Here is a 14,230-nt window from a genome sequence, read left to right on the forward strand (position 1 = left end):
AGTAATATAATACTGTACTATCAATCCATCTACATTGTATACCTGTGGTGGCTTTTTTTTTCTTCATACTAGTTTAGCAGTCTGCTGACAGTGTCCACCAGGTCCGTTATTATTATACAGTATATTATATATATATATAGCAGTACGGTAGGCCACGGCTGTACCTACATCTGTGTCGTCACTCGTCTACCATAAGTAATATAATACTATACTATCCATCCATCTACATTGTATACCTGTGGTGGCTTTTTTTTTCTTCATACTAGTTTAGCAGTCTGCTGACAGTGTCCACCAGGTCCGTTATTATTAGACAGTATATTATATATATAGCAGTACAGTAGGCCACGGCTGTACCTACCTCTGTGTCGTCACTTGTCCTCCATAAGTAATATAATACTATACTATCCATCCATCTACATTGTATACCTGTGGTGGCTTTTAGTTGTGCGCATTAAAATATGGAGAACAAAAATGTGGAGGTTAAAAAAATAGGGAAAGATTAAGATCCACTTACACCTCGTGCTGAAGCTACTGCCACTAGTCATGGCCGAGACGATGAAATGCCACCAACGTCGTCTGCCAAGGCCGATGCCCAATGTCATAGTACAGAGCATGTAAAATCCTGACAATGCTAAATTCTTTTGTCGTATAAACAACCCTTTATGAAGTCTAAGAACACTGTACGCTGTTTACTTAAGAAGTACCGTTAGGGTACGCTAGTTGCGTAACGATCGCTCAGCCGTAGGCGAGACGCTCAAGCGTCACGTTCGCTCACGGCCCAGAGATCACAGGACAGCACGCTATTGGCTGTTGACTAACGTAATGATTCGCTATGGCGTAGCAGACGCTCGAGACCACGAGGAGATCACCAGCGGCGCAGACGCTCACAACGCTATACCTTTATGTCTAAACCTTTTAACAATGAAATACACGGAATACCTTAATGTGAATACAGGGTGTAAGTGCAACCTTGTGTAACCTGACTAACTACAAAGCTGCTTGTGCGTCACCGACGCTCAAGTGAACACTTAACACTATAGGAAATACACAGATACTGGTTTAGGGTCCAAAGCCTATTAACTGTATTATATCTAATATACTTGTAAAAGAGAATCACAGTACAAATGATACACTACAATATAACAGAGACTACCTAACCAGATAACTACACAAGAAATACAATACAATACAATTACTATTTATGGGAAAATGGAAGGGGAAGAGAAGAAGAGAGAGATAGAGAGAAATGGCTCATGATAACATTAAATAAGAGACAACATGGTTGCAGATAAAACTACACATGTGAGAGACAATCGCTGCGCAGTTAGTCAATGCTGAATACAGCATGGGATGGAAGCTAGACTCCATTTTGAGAAAACTCCCATAATTCCAAAGACTGCACCACATGCCTGAAAGGGGGAGGGGAAGACATCCAGCAGCAGCCATTTTAGATTTGCAGGTCCAAACACATGGCACTCTCTACTACACCACAATCACATAGCAGAAAACACAAGACTCCATTTTATTCCAAAATGTCCAAGCCTCAAAACAATGCATATGTTCTGATTTTACAATTCCAAACCATCTAAAACACCTTTCACAATGTAATCCAACTTCCTAGAACCATCTCATAATTTCACATCCCAAACAACTTCAGTATCTCAATAACCAGAGCATATTCATCACAAGACCAGATCACAATGTAATTAACACAAACGTAACTGCATGGTGGTATTTATGATTAACAGGATATATAGTATAACTAACCAGCACAATCTATTTTAAATCTCCATAGGCAAACAAATACCACAAATACTATGCTACAGATTGTATACTGTTCCAATTCATCACAGACTTCACAGAGTATCCACAAACACCCAACAATCACACAACCAAGTTACAATATCCTATTTAAACCAGAAAGCAATCTGTCTGTTTCCTTATCTAGCCATGTGAAATTCAATACTTAGCCTTTAGTTTGGAGGATGTCCTGGGGATTTAGCCGCCATGCTGCTGGGTGCCAGGTAGCTGTGTGTGTGAGTGTAGCTACATTACATCTGTTCTCTGAGGCCACACCTGACCACTACCTTCCTGTTTGACCAGTACCTGGGGGAGGGGTCTTTCTTTCTCCTTTGTATTGAGTCACTATTCTCTTTGTATATGCTAATCAGGTTCAGCCCTGAAAACTTAGTAAAAGGTTGTCTTGAGCATCCATTGTTCTAACAATATGATCTTAGCTTTTATACATATAATCATATCTATCTGCTGCAATGTCCCACAACTTCACAACCAGCATCAAACTAACCCACACATCATTCTGCTTGCTTCAATACCAAACATGATGGGCACACCTGGTTCTGTTCAAATGATACGTATTCATGACATCAATTCATCAGCCAATTCTAAATCTCCATGATGTCTGGTGTTTGCTGTGCTCGCTGCGCATATTTGCAAGTATAGCGGCTTATATGTGTGCAGTTTATATGGTCTCTCTATGTAATATTTTTGACTTTGACAGTCCACCCTTTGGCAGTCACCAATAACTGCCACTTCCTAAAACATTTCAAAAAGAGAAAAATATATGTCAGGGGTTAATACATTTCCATGGTTGGGTAAGGGAGGAGAGAGGAGAAGGTGTGAAGAGGGTATGACCTAGTGAGATAGCAGAAGCATGTGTGTATGAATCCATGTTTGGGGGGGTCATGTATCATCGTGCCGTACGTGTTGTACATCAAGCTTCGAGGTATTGCGAAGTATACATTTGAATTCCTTCTTATCCCGTACTAAGGGTCTGTGGATGGGCTGTCAAACTTTACCGAGCTCATTTCGGCTGTGGTTGTAACAAAATGGGGGAGCACATTTTAGTTGATGATACATGAATGGGGGAGGTATGTGGTTGCTGATATCTGTGCCTGTATTCCCTATCGACTATGTGTGTCATTACCTGAGGGTTGTAGAGATGAAGATAAAGAGAACACTTATGGAAAATGCAGTGGTATTCTATGTCAGGTTAATGTACATCTGTCGTTGAAGTTTTGTTCGGTATCTGTTGAGAGTCGTCTTCTTTGCGCTGTATTGCTCCTTGGGCATGAGCAAATAGCTTTGTCAGTGCCATCAGATTTACAAAAAAAATGTTGGGCTAGCGTGAGTTTAAAATTACTAGGGAAACTGGGGATCCATGGCAAAGTTCATCAAGTGTCCATATCATAGGTTGTCAAAACTTCATCTTTGGTGCTTGTCTGTTGTCTGTATAGCGTCTCGTTAACTTCCTCGTCCAAGGGGGTCTTTGTATCTTGGAGAAAAGCAGAAAAACAGGTGAAAGAAACGGACCTTATAATCGCATTTTCATCACATCATGGTTTCTATCATTGGGTCATAAATCAAATCCAGGTTAATTACAGTTTCCTCGCTCCTCAAGCTCATCACTCCTGTACTTTGTTTGCACCTCATTAAAGCCTGCCCGCATCTAAATATCAATCCAATAAATATAACAACACCTAAGATACATAGGAGAAACTTTCCAACATCCATTATGACTCCTTGAGCCCAGTCTCCCAAACCGGAGAACCAATTTCGCGGGTTCAACCATGACACCCAACCAGTCAGCTCATTACCTACAGCAGCAAGGGTGAGATTGTGTTTTCGACGAAATTCCCACTTTAATTGCAGAATATCGTCCATCTTTTGGTCTATGACCTCTACCGGATCCTCGGTGCTATTTGTGATATACGTGCAACACTTTATGCCGTACTGTGTTGCCAATGTAACACAATATCCGCCTGTTACTGCTGTAAGATAATTAAGAACCATCCTATGCTGAACTAGTTCTGTTTTGTAGGCTTGAAGTTCTCTTCCAGTGTATCTGAACGTGTCATCATACATTTCAGTGATATTATCTAACAAATTGGCAAGCGCAGAGATGTATCTATAATTCATCACTCCTCGAGCGGTGCGAGTGAAATCTAACGCTACCAGAACTTGAATCCCGGTGGATTCATGGATAAGATCAGAGGCCGGATGCTCTAACCTTTCTGACAGTTGTCTTTTAACTCGGTGCTCGTAATGAGTGTGAGTATAAGGAGCTTGGGCACCACGGTGTATGTCCTTCATTTTGTCATGTGTTACAGTCATCACTTCAGGCAATACTTTTCCAATATAACACAATCCTTCAGAGTTTGGGGCAAGCCACTTGTACGCCTTTCTCCCGCATATGAAATATGCGTCATCGGGGAGAACATATGGGACGGAGAAGGACATGACCATGTTACAAACCTTCCAGGTGAAATCTCCTGACCCTAATTCTTCCATCTGCTTAATGCACGTATCAGTTTGTACGATATGTGCACAGTATCCTGGTGATACCTCTCCAACTCTAGTAATCCTATTTCCTAAGGTATATCGATACCGGAAAGATTTTCCTCTACTGGCTATGTGGCGTACAAGCTCTGTATCTGTAGGCATTCTATCTGCTCTGTGTGAAAAGGTCATGGTAAGGTTGCTCCATGACACTTCCCAATTTCCCGGCTTTCGGGGATTGGAGATGTTAAAACATAATAGGGACCTATCCACATGGTATTGGTGGAGCTTCAAACTAGGAGGGCTGGAGATATTAAACCTCCGGTCCACCGGTCTCCCACCCTTTAACTCAAGTACCTCCCCTAACGTTAAAGGAAATGGTACTAGCCCTGATTTGCTATGACCCTGAGGTACTTGAGAGCATACCCAACAATCTGTTTTATTTAACACGTTACCCACTAAGGAGTGATGGTCACTCAATGGATGCTGGTCCATATGGATATTAAGACTGGATTGGCATTTCTTTATGCATCCATCTTCAACCATTGTCACAGAGCCTACAGATACAGTTTTTCTTTTTGAACTAACAATCCTTCAAAGAAAATGTTTACAGATAACATGGTTGTTAGATCGTGCCCGGTACTCGCCTTTGCTTGGTGATTGGGTTGCTATTGGAAATTTACACCTCCGTCTCAGTCATCAGGACCTTTCTGGATCCTTTCTCGACCTCACTGGTACTCTCACCGAAACAGACTGCTCTGGTCAACATCATGGTTAACGGGAAAATCCATATCACAGTCTCTTGGGGCAAGTCCATCTTACAGGAGGAGAAAAGAAGAAATTTGTAAAGGGGGTATAAGAAAACAGTTTGAGGGGGAGAGAACTTGTTACGATAATAAGTTCTCTCGTCTTGTTGTTCTTCTTGTTCTGCTGTCCTCTCAAAGGTGCTGTCTCTCAGTCTTCCAAACGAACATTCTGGTGATGCAATATTCCTTCCTAACCGGCGATCTTTCTGTAAGGAGAAAAAATCTGGCATTACCATTGGTCCAACTGAGGGGTGACATACCATCTTTAAACCATGGAAACATGAGTGGGAAGAGAGAGACAACAAAAAAACAAAAGAGATAGAGAACAATTCATGTGCATATATACATTACATAACTCGACAATAACCACCAATGAGAAAAGAGAAACAAAACATTTTTAAACATTGTCAACATTAAGAAAACATTGTTAGCATTAGAAAAACATTGTCAGACTTATTAGGCTGTCATATCTATGTGTCTACTGGTCTCCTTGAGCAGTCCCTCCCCACCAGCACCTGCATTACTCCACTGTCTGTATCTGGCCAGAAATACATTGTGGCGGAGGTCATGCTGGGGTTTGGTAGACTTCTGCAAGGACCAAGTGGGTATGCAATGTGTGAATTCTTACCAATACTCGTCAGAGATGGGGATAGAGAGAGAGAGAGAAAAAAAACATTTCACTGATACATTTACAACGTTTCACCTGGTCATTCCTGTGTCGTTCAGTGAATGACCTCCCAATTTATTAACCGTTACCTCAGGCTTACCATCAGTCCTAATGATCACCTTTCCTGACTATATATTATGGGTGTGGCCCAAAATTCTTCCTATATGATCCCTGATTATAATTTGGTGTGTCATAACTTTTGCTCATTTTCATGTCTAGGGGGTCTGATTTTATGTGGGCTGTTGCAGTTACTGGCATAATGCCCTTCTCTTTTGCACAGATCACAAATCCTTAAGTTCCTCCATGTGCCAATGGCCTGGGGTTTTGGTTGATTTGATGCCTCCTCAAACGCTTGGATGCTCATCACCATCAACCGCTTTCCCTGTACCTACCTGATTCCTTGGATACCATGATTATGTCGTTGTCTAGGGGGTTGGTATGCCTTCTGTGAATCTTTGATCATACAGTTAGATCTTTCCTAGGATCTGGGTAATCAGACATGATTGATCTCAATTCTGTCCGGGACCAGGGATGGCGCATTGCACTGTCCTTGACGGGAATGGTTCCCTGATCGTCAGTCTTCCCATTGGGGACTGTGATCACCCTGACAGGACTAAACTCAATTACATCACCTTGTTTTGGTCTTATAATATGGGGTACATTTGTTTGTGCGTGATATAAAACATTGTACGTACCTGTGGACACGACCTCACCTGACCCTCCGTTAGGGGGTTTGATTATTGCCTTTACCAATTTGGTCGCGTCCACCTGGATGTCTTGTAGGATGGCTTCCGGAAGAGGTGCCGACGTTGTTCTGGCCTCACTTTCATGAGTGTATTCCTGGGGGAAGTTCGACATGGGGTGCAACTTGCATAGGTTAATAGTTGTACATTCAACAGTATTACAATAATCATTGTTACATTTTATTACACTTATTCTTATAATCTATACTACAGTTGCTAAGAGCGTTTTTATTGTTCAACCTTGTGCTTTTCTCCGCAACCACAATCCTCCCTGATGCCATGTCTCTCTTCTCAAGATAAGAGTCAGAAAAGTCAATTGAATCTCTTTGTAATTCACCTTCCTGTTGCCCTAACTGCAAATAATCATAATGTTTACTTCGTCTCTTTGTTGGTTTTATGAGACATATCCTCCTCCTTAAATTTTGTAACACTTCTGGGCTAAAGCTGCCTATATTTGGGAACTTCTCCCCATCATGTACAGTCATTCTCTCCCATTCATCACATAAAACTTCAGCGTGATTTCCATATTTCTCACACATCACATATCGTGCCGACCCGACTGGCCGGTTCCCTAAATCAACCCGAACCGAGGTTGATCGCCCCCTACCTGAACAACTGGCCCCCATAATCTGCAGGTGTTGCTTATTCCTCCTTGGATCTTTATATCAAGGTTTTCAGCGAACCCTTACAAACAAACCAAGATGTCCTGGGCAGGCTGGCGGTGGCGGTTTACCAAGTACCCCACTCACTTCTCGCCCACGTTGGCCAGTACTGCAATCACTGTATCCAGAGCTGCTGTACCCAACTCAGGGCCCCTGTGAACCTTTATTTACTGGGGCGCGTTCCCCAGCAAGTATTGGTTGTTGGATAGTTCCTGAGTGACCAGCGAACCTCCCTTCCAAAAATAAAAAATTACACAAATCACGTCAGAATGTACAAATAGCGTTTGTGACCACTTTACTCTAATGGTATTAGGTCAGATTACTAACTACTGCACACAATTACGTGCGGTACAATCGTTCAGTACATAAGCACTACTTGTCATGTACTGAAAGATCAATGGAATCGAAAATTTCGGCTGCGAATTCCTTCAGCATGAGCTTGTATGGCCTATATGGGTTCTGCACCAACACCCCTGGCGTTGTGCCTCTTGTACCTTTATAGCGGACCTCTTTGTCTATTTTACCTGTTACCTTATGACCTCCTGGTCTGTTACCTTATGACCTCCTGGTCTGTTACCTTATGGTCCGCTATACTCTAATGCTCAAATATTATTTAACCAGGGATGCCTCCCTAGCCACCGTATATGTCACTTACACGTATGTTCCTCGACGAGTACCCGACTTTCCTTTTGGTTCAACCTCTAAGTTATATAAACTTATGTAATAATAAAAACACACTCACTCACCACATGTACACTTTTGCTTCTATTTCTATTTCTGCGCAGAAATTTTCTTTAGCCCAGCTGTGTTACCAATTAGGAGCAGGATCTGTTAAACTAAATTTCAGATTTCCAAAAGTAGACTTGCGTTATTTACCGCGTCGCGTTATCTACCGCTTTGTGCTAATTATCGCTTATCGTGACTTGAGCTACGTGGGCGTAACCGGACGCTACGTTGCGTAATGAACGCTGCGTGCGTCTGCCTCTGGATTGCGTACGCTAGTCTTTGTTAGAGACACGTGTACGCAAAGCCAAGATCCACCGTAACACAATTTCTACTTTTATCAATTTAGATGATCCCTGATCATCTACCGCACACCACACTGACTGCCTTATCTCCCAGACATGCCGTGTGTTGGTCTATACTTTAACTATTACCTCTATTCTTAAACTATGAAATAACAGCAAATCTCTTTTAGCACTTTTCTATCAACTATAAAACTGGCAAACAGGATAGTGATATACGAAATTGAAAAAGAAATGCAGATATATATGTATGCGTGCGTGTATACGCCAGACAGAAGAAAAATAAAGTTTTGAAAGACACAAGCGTTTTGTTCTTACTTCCGGTTCCCGGATTCCTTCAGCACTCTTTATCTAAGCGAAGCAGACGCTTATCCTGTCAGCACTGTGAGACAACCTCCCACCCTTTGCTGAGGGATAATGTCTGCTGATCTACCTAGTGCAGATATGTGAAGGACTGGACGGCCCCCAATTGACAATGCTAAATTCTTTTGTCGTATAAACAACCCTTTATGAAGTCTAAGAACACTGTACGCTGTTTACTTAAGAAGTACCGTAAGGGTACGCTAGTTGCGTAACGATCGCTCAGCCGTAGGCGAGACGCTCAAGCGTCACGTTCGCTCACGGCCCAGAGATCACAGGACAGCACGCTATTGGCTGTTGACTAACGTAATGATTCGCTATGGCGTAGCAGACGCTCGAGACCACGAGGAGATCACCAGCGGCGCAGACGCTCACAACGCTATACCTTTATGTCTAAACCTTTTAACAATGAAATACACGGAATACCTTAATGTGAATACAGGGTGTAAGTGCAACCTTGTGTAACCTGACTAACTACAAAGCTGCTTGTGCGTCACCGACGCTCAAGTGAACACTTAACACTATAGGAAATACACAGATACTGGTTTAGGGTCCAAAGCCTATTAACTGTATTATATCTAATATACTTGTAAAAGAGAATCACAGTACAAATGATACACTACAATATAACAGAGACTACCTAACCAGATAACTACACAAGAAATACAATACAATACAATTACTATTTATGGGAAAATGGAAGGGGAAGAGAAGAAGAGAGAGATAGAGAGAAATGGCTCATGATAACATTAAATAAGAGACAACATGGTTGCAGATAAAACTACACATGTGAGAGACAATCGCTGCGCAGTTAGTCAATGCTGAATACAGCATGGGATGGAAGCTAGACTCCATTTTGAGAAAACTCCCATAATTCCAAAGACTGCACCACATGCCTGAAAGGGGGAGGGGAAGACATCCAGCAGCAGCCATTTTAGATTTGCAGGTCCAAACACATGGCACTCTCTACTACACCACAATCACATAGCAGAAAACACAAGACTCCATTTTATTCCAAAATGTCCAAGCCTCAAAACAATGCATATGTTCTGATTTTACAATTCCAAACCATCTAAAACACCTTTCACAATGTAATCCAACTTCCTAGAACCATCTCATAATTTCACATCCCAAACAACTTCAGTATCTCAATAACCAGAGCATATTCATCACAAGACCAGATCACAATGTAATTAACACAAACGTAACTGCATGGTGGTATTTATGATTAACAGGATATATAGTATAACTAACCAGCACAATCTATTTTAAATCTCCATAGGCAAACAAATATCACAAATACTATGCTACAGATTGTATACTGTTCCAATTCATCACAGACTTCACAGAGTATCCACAAACACCCAACAATCACACAACCAAGTTACAATATCCTATTTAAACCAGAAAGCAATCTGTCTGTTTCCTTATCTAGCCATGTGAAATTCAATACTTAGCCTTTAGTTTGGAGGATGTCCTGGGGATTTAGCCGCCATGCTGCTGGGTGCCAGGTAGCTGTGTGTGTGAGTGTAGCTACATTACATCTGTTCTCTGAGGCCACACCTGACCACTACCTTCCTGTTTGACCAGTACCTGGGGGAGGGGTCTTTCTTTCTCCTTTGTATTGAGTCACTATTCTCTTTGTATATGCTAATCAGGTTCAGCCCTGAAAACTTAGTAAAAGGTTGTCTTGAGCATCCATTGTTCTAACAATATGATCTTAGCTTTTATACATATAATCATATCTATCTGCTGCAATGTCCCACAACTTCACAACCAGCATCAAACTAACCCACACATCATTCTGCTTGCTTCAATACCAAACATGATGGGCACACCTGGTTCTGTTCAAATGATACGTATTCATGACATCAATTCATCAGCCAATTCTAAATCTCCATGATGTCTGGTGTTTGCTGTGCTCGCTGCGCATATTTGCAAGTATAGCGGCTTATATGTGTGCAGTTTATATGGTCTCTCTATGTAATATTTTTGACTTTGACAATCCAAAACACAAAAGGTCAGTAAAAAAATGACCCAAAAATCAAAATTAAAAGCATCTGAGGAGAAGCGTAAACTTGCCAATATGCCATTTACGACACGGAGTGGCAAGGAACGGCTGAGGCCCTGGCCTATGTTCATGGCTAGTGGTTCAGCTTCACATGAGGATGGAAGCACTCAGCCTCTCGCTAGAAAAATGAAAAGACTTAAGCTGGCAAAAGCACAGCAAAGAACTGTGCAATCTTCGAAATCACAAATCCCCAAGGAGAGTCCAATTGTGTCGGTTGCGATGCCTGACATTCCCAACACTGGACGGGAAGAGCTTGCGCCTTACACCATTTGCACGCCCCCTGCAAGTGCTGGAAGGAGCACCCGCAGTCCAGTTCCTGATAGTCAAATTGAAGATGTCAGTGTTGAAGTACACCAGGATGAGGATATGGGTGTTTCTGGCGCTGGGGAGGAAATTGACAAGGAGGATTCTGATGGTGAGGTGGTTTGTTTAAGTCAGGCACCCGGGGAGACACCTGTTGTCCGTGGGAGGAATATGGCCATTGACATGCCTGGTCAAAATACCAAAAAAAATCAGCTCTTCGGTGTGGAATTATTTCATCACAAATGCGGACAACAGGTGTCAAGCTGTGTGTTGCCTTTGTCAAGCTGTAATAAGTAGGGGTAAGGACGTTAACCACCTCGGAACATCCTCCCTTATACGTCACCTGCAGCGCATTCATCATAAGTCAGTGACAAGTTAAAAAACTTTTGGCGACAGCGGAAGCAGTCCACTGACCAGTAAATCCCTTCCTCTTGTAACCAAGCTCCCGCAAACCACACCACCAACTCCCTCAGTGTCAATTTCCTCCTTACCCAGGAATGCCAATAGTCCTGCAGGCCATGTCACTGGCAAGTCTGACGAGTCCTCTCCTGCCTGGGATTCCTACGATGCATCCTTGAGTGTAATGCCTACTGCTGCTGGTGCTGCTGTTGTTGCTGCTGGGAGTCGATCGTCATCCCAGAGGGGAAGTCGGAAGACCATTTGTACTATTTCCAGTAAGCAATTGACTGTCCAACAGTCCTTTGCGAGGAAGATGAAATATCACAGCAATCATCCTGCTGCAAAGCAGATAACTGAGGCCTTGGCAGACTGGGCGGTGAGAAACGTGGTTCCGGTATCCATCGTTACTTCAGAGCCAACTATAGACTTGATTGAGGTACTGTGTCCCCAGTACCAAATACCATCTAGGTTCCATTTCTCTAGGCAGGCGATACCAAAAATGTACACAGACCTCAGAAAAAGAGTCACCAGTGTCCTAAAAAATGCAGTTGTACCCAATGTCTACTTAACCACGGACATGTGGACAAGTGGAGCAGGGCAGACTCAGGACTACATGACTGTGACAGCCCACTGGGTAGATGTATTACCTCCCGCTGCAAGAACAGCAGCGGCGGCACCAGTAGCAGCATCTCGCAAATGCCAACTCGTTCCTAGGCAGGCTACGCTTTGTATCACCGCTTTTAGAGAATACGTACACAGCTGAAAACCTCTTACGGCAACTGAGGAAGATCGTTGCAGAATGGCTTACCCTAATTGGACTCACCTGGAGATTTGTGGCATCGGACAATGCCAGCAATATTGTGCGTGCATTACATCTGGGCAAATTCCAGCACGTCCCATGTTTTGCACATACCTTGAATTTGGTGGTGCAGAATTATTTAAAAAACGACAGGGGCGTGCAAGAGATGCTGTCGGTGGCCAGAAGAATTGCGGGCCACTTTCGAGGTACAGGCACCGCGTACAGAAGACTGGAGCACCACCAAAAACACCTGAACCTGCCCTGCCATCATCTGAAGCAAGAGGTGGTAACGAGGTGGAATTCAACCCTCTATATGCTTCAGAGGATGGAGGAGCAGCAAAAGGCCATTCAAGCCTATACATCTGCCCACGATATAGGCAAAGGAGGTGGAATGCACCTGTCTCAAGCTTAGTGGAGAATGATTTCAACGTTGTGCAAGGTTCTGCAACCTTTTGTACTTGCCACACGTGAAGTCAGTTCAGACACTGCCAGCCTGAGTCAGGTCATTCCCCTCATCAGGCTTTTGCAGAAGAAGCTGGAGACATTGAAGGAGGAGCTAAAACAGAGCGATTCCGCTAGGCATGTGGGACTTGTGGATGGAGCCCTTCATTCGCTTAACCAGGATTCACGGGTGGTCAATCTGTTGAAATCAGAGCACTTGTTCTTCTTGAAAATAAACTCTGGCTTAGCTGGAAGAATGCCATTCAAAATCGGATCATTTAGGAGCATATGATAATTGTGTTTAATCGTGTTTTTAATCTGATTGGATTGATTATTAAATCTGGATATAAAGGCCAGTTCTTTCTTATTATCAACAGAAATTTTGGTTTTTTTTTATAGAGGAGTGTCTGTCTATCAACCTGATTAACTTCTAAAAGTGCTTTGTCTAATAGATGTTGTGGGTAATCCCTATCTTGAAAGGATTCTAATAATATTTTTGCTTGGAAATCAAAAGCTTTAGTGGTAGAGCAGTTTCTTTTGATACGTAATAATTGACCTTTGGGGATGTTGCTCTTCCAAGACTGAAGGTGTGCACTTTTATAGTTTAAATAAGAATTATGGTCAACATCCTTAGTGTAGTTAGATGTGTGGATACAATTATCCACTATTATCCACTGAATGGCAATCTTCCAGCTAAGCCAGAGTTTATTTTCAAGAAGAACAAGTCCCTAAAGAATATATTAGCACCCAGCCAATTAAAGAATCCAACAAAAATGTATTCATCAAACATAGGAACAAAATTGGAAGGTGGGTGGTTAACAACAAAACCGAAGGGTTTTTAAAAGTGTGTTGCCAATAAATGTACAACATGTTCACATGCGTGTAATAAAACCAAAAAGATCGATATGGTTTTGGAAGAGAAATGTATAAATATCTCCTCGTTTATTAATTGCAATACGTCATGGGTTATATATCTATTAAAATGCAGATGCAATTTAAAATATGTCGGCAGAACAACTAGAGCGTTGAAATTGAGATTCATGGAACATTGCAGAAATGTACAAAATGGGCTAATGAAACATAGCCTATCGAGACACTTCGCGTATCACCACAATAAAGATCCTAGTTCCTTGAAAATTATTGGATTAGAATATATTCCACCAACATGTCGAGGAGGAGATAAATACACCCGACTTTGTCGCCAAGAGATTTATTGGACATTACAGCTGGAATCCCTGTATCCTTGTGGCTTAAATGAAGCCTTAGAGCTTAATGCGGTACTCTAATAACTGGTAATAACTAATATATCCCATAACCATGATAATTATAATATGGACTTGGTCCTACCTATTTCTCTTTCTTTCTCTTTCTTTTTCTATTCATACATCTCTTTATAGGGAATGTTATTTACTCTAGATATACTATTTGCAATGACTATTACTATGTGAATACAATTTCTTAATAACACCACAAGATGTCACTATTCAGCTATGAAAGTAGATCATTTTACATTTTTAAATAATTATACTTATATAATGAAGTCTATATACAGATCTATATTAGGTAATATCTATACTGGCATCTATAGATAATTGCTACTACATTGTTTTGTATATAGGATCGTTGAATATAACAATCTACTATTGTACTCTTATATA

Source organism: Pseudophryne corroboree, chromosome 9, assembly GCF_028390025.1.
Source record: "Pseudophryne corroboree isolate aPseCor3 chromosome 9, aPseCor3.hap2, whole genome shotgun sequence".
Classification (NCBI taxonomy): domain Eukaryota; kingdom Metazoa; phylum Chordata; class Amphibia; order Anura; family Myobatrachidae; genus Pseudophryne; species Pseudophryne corroboree.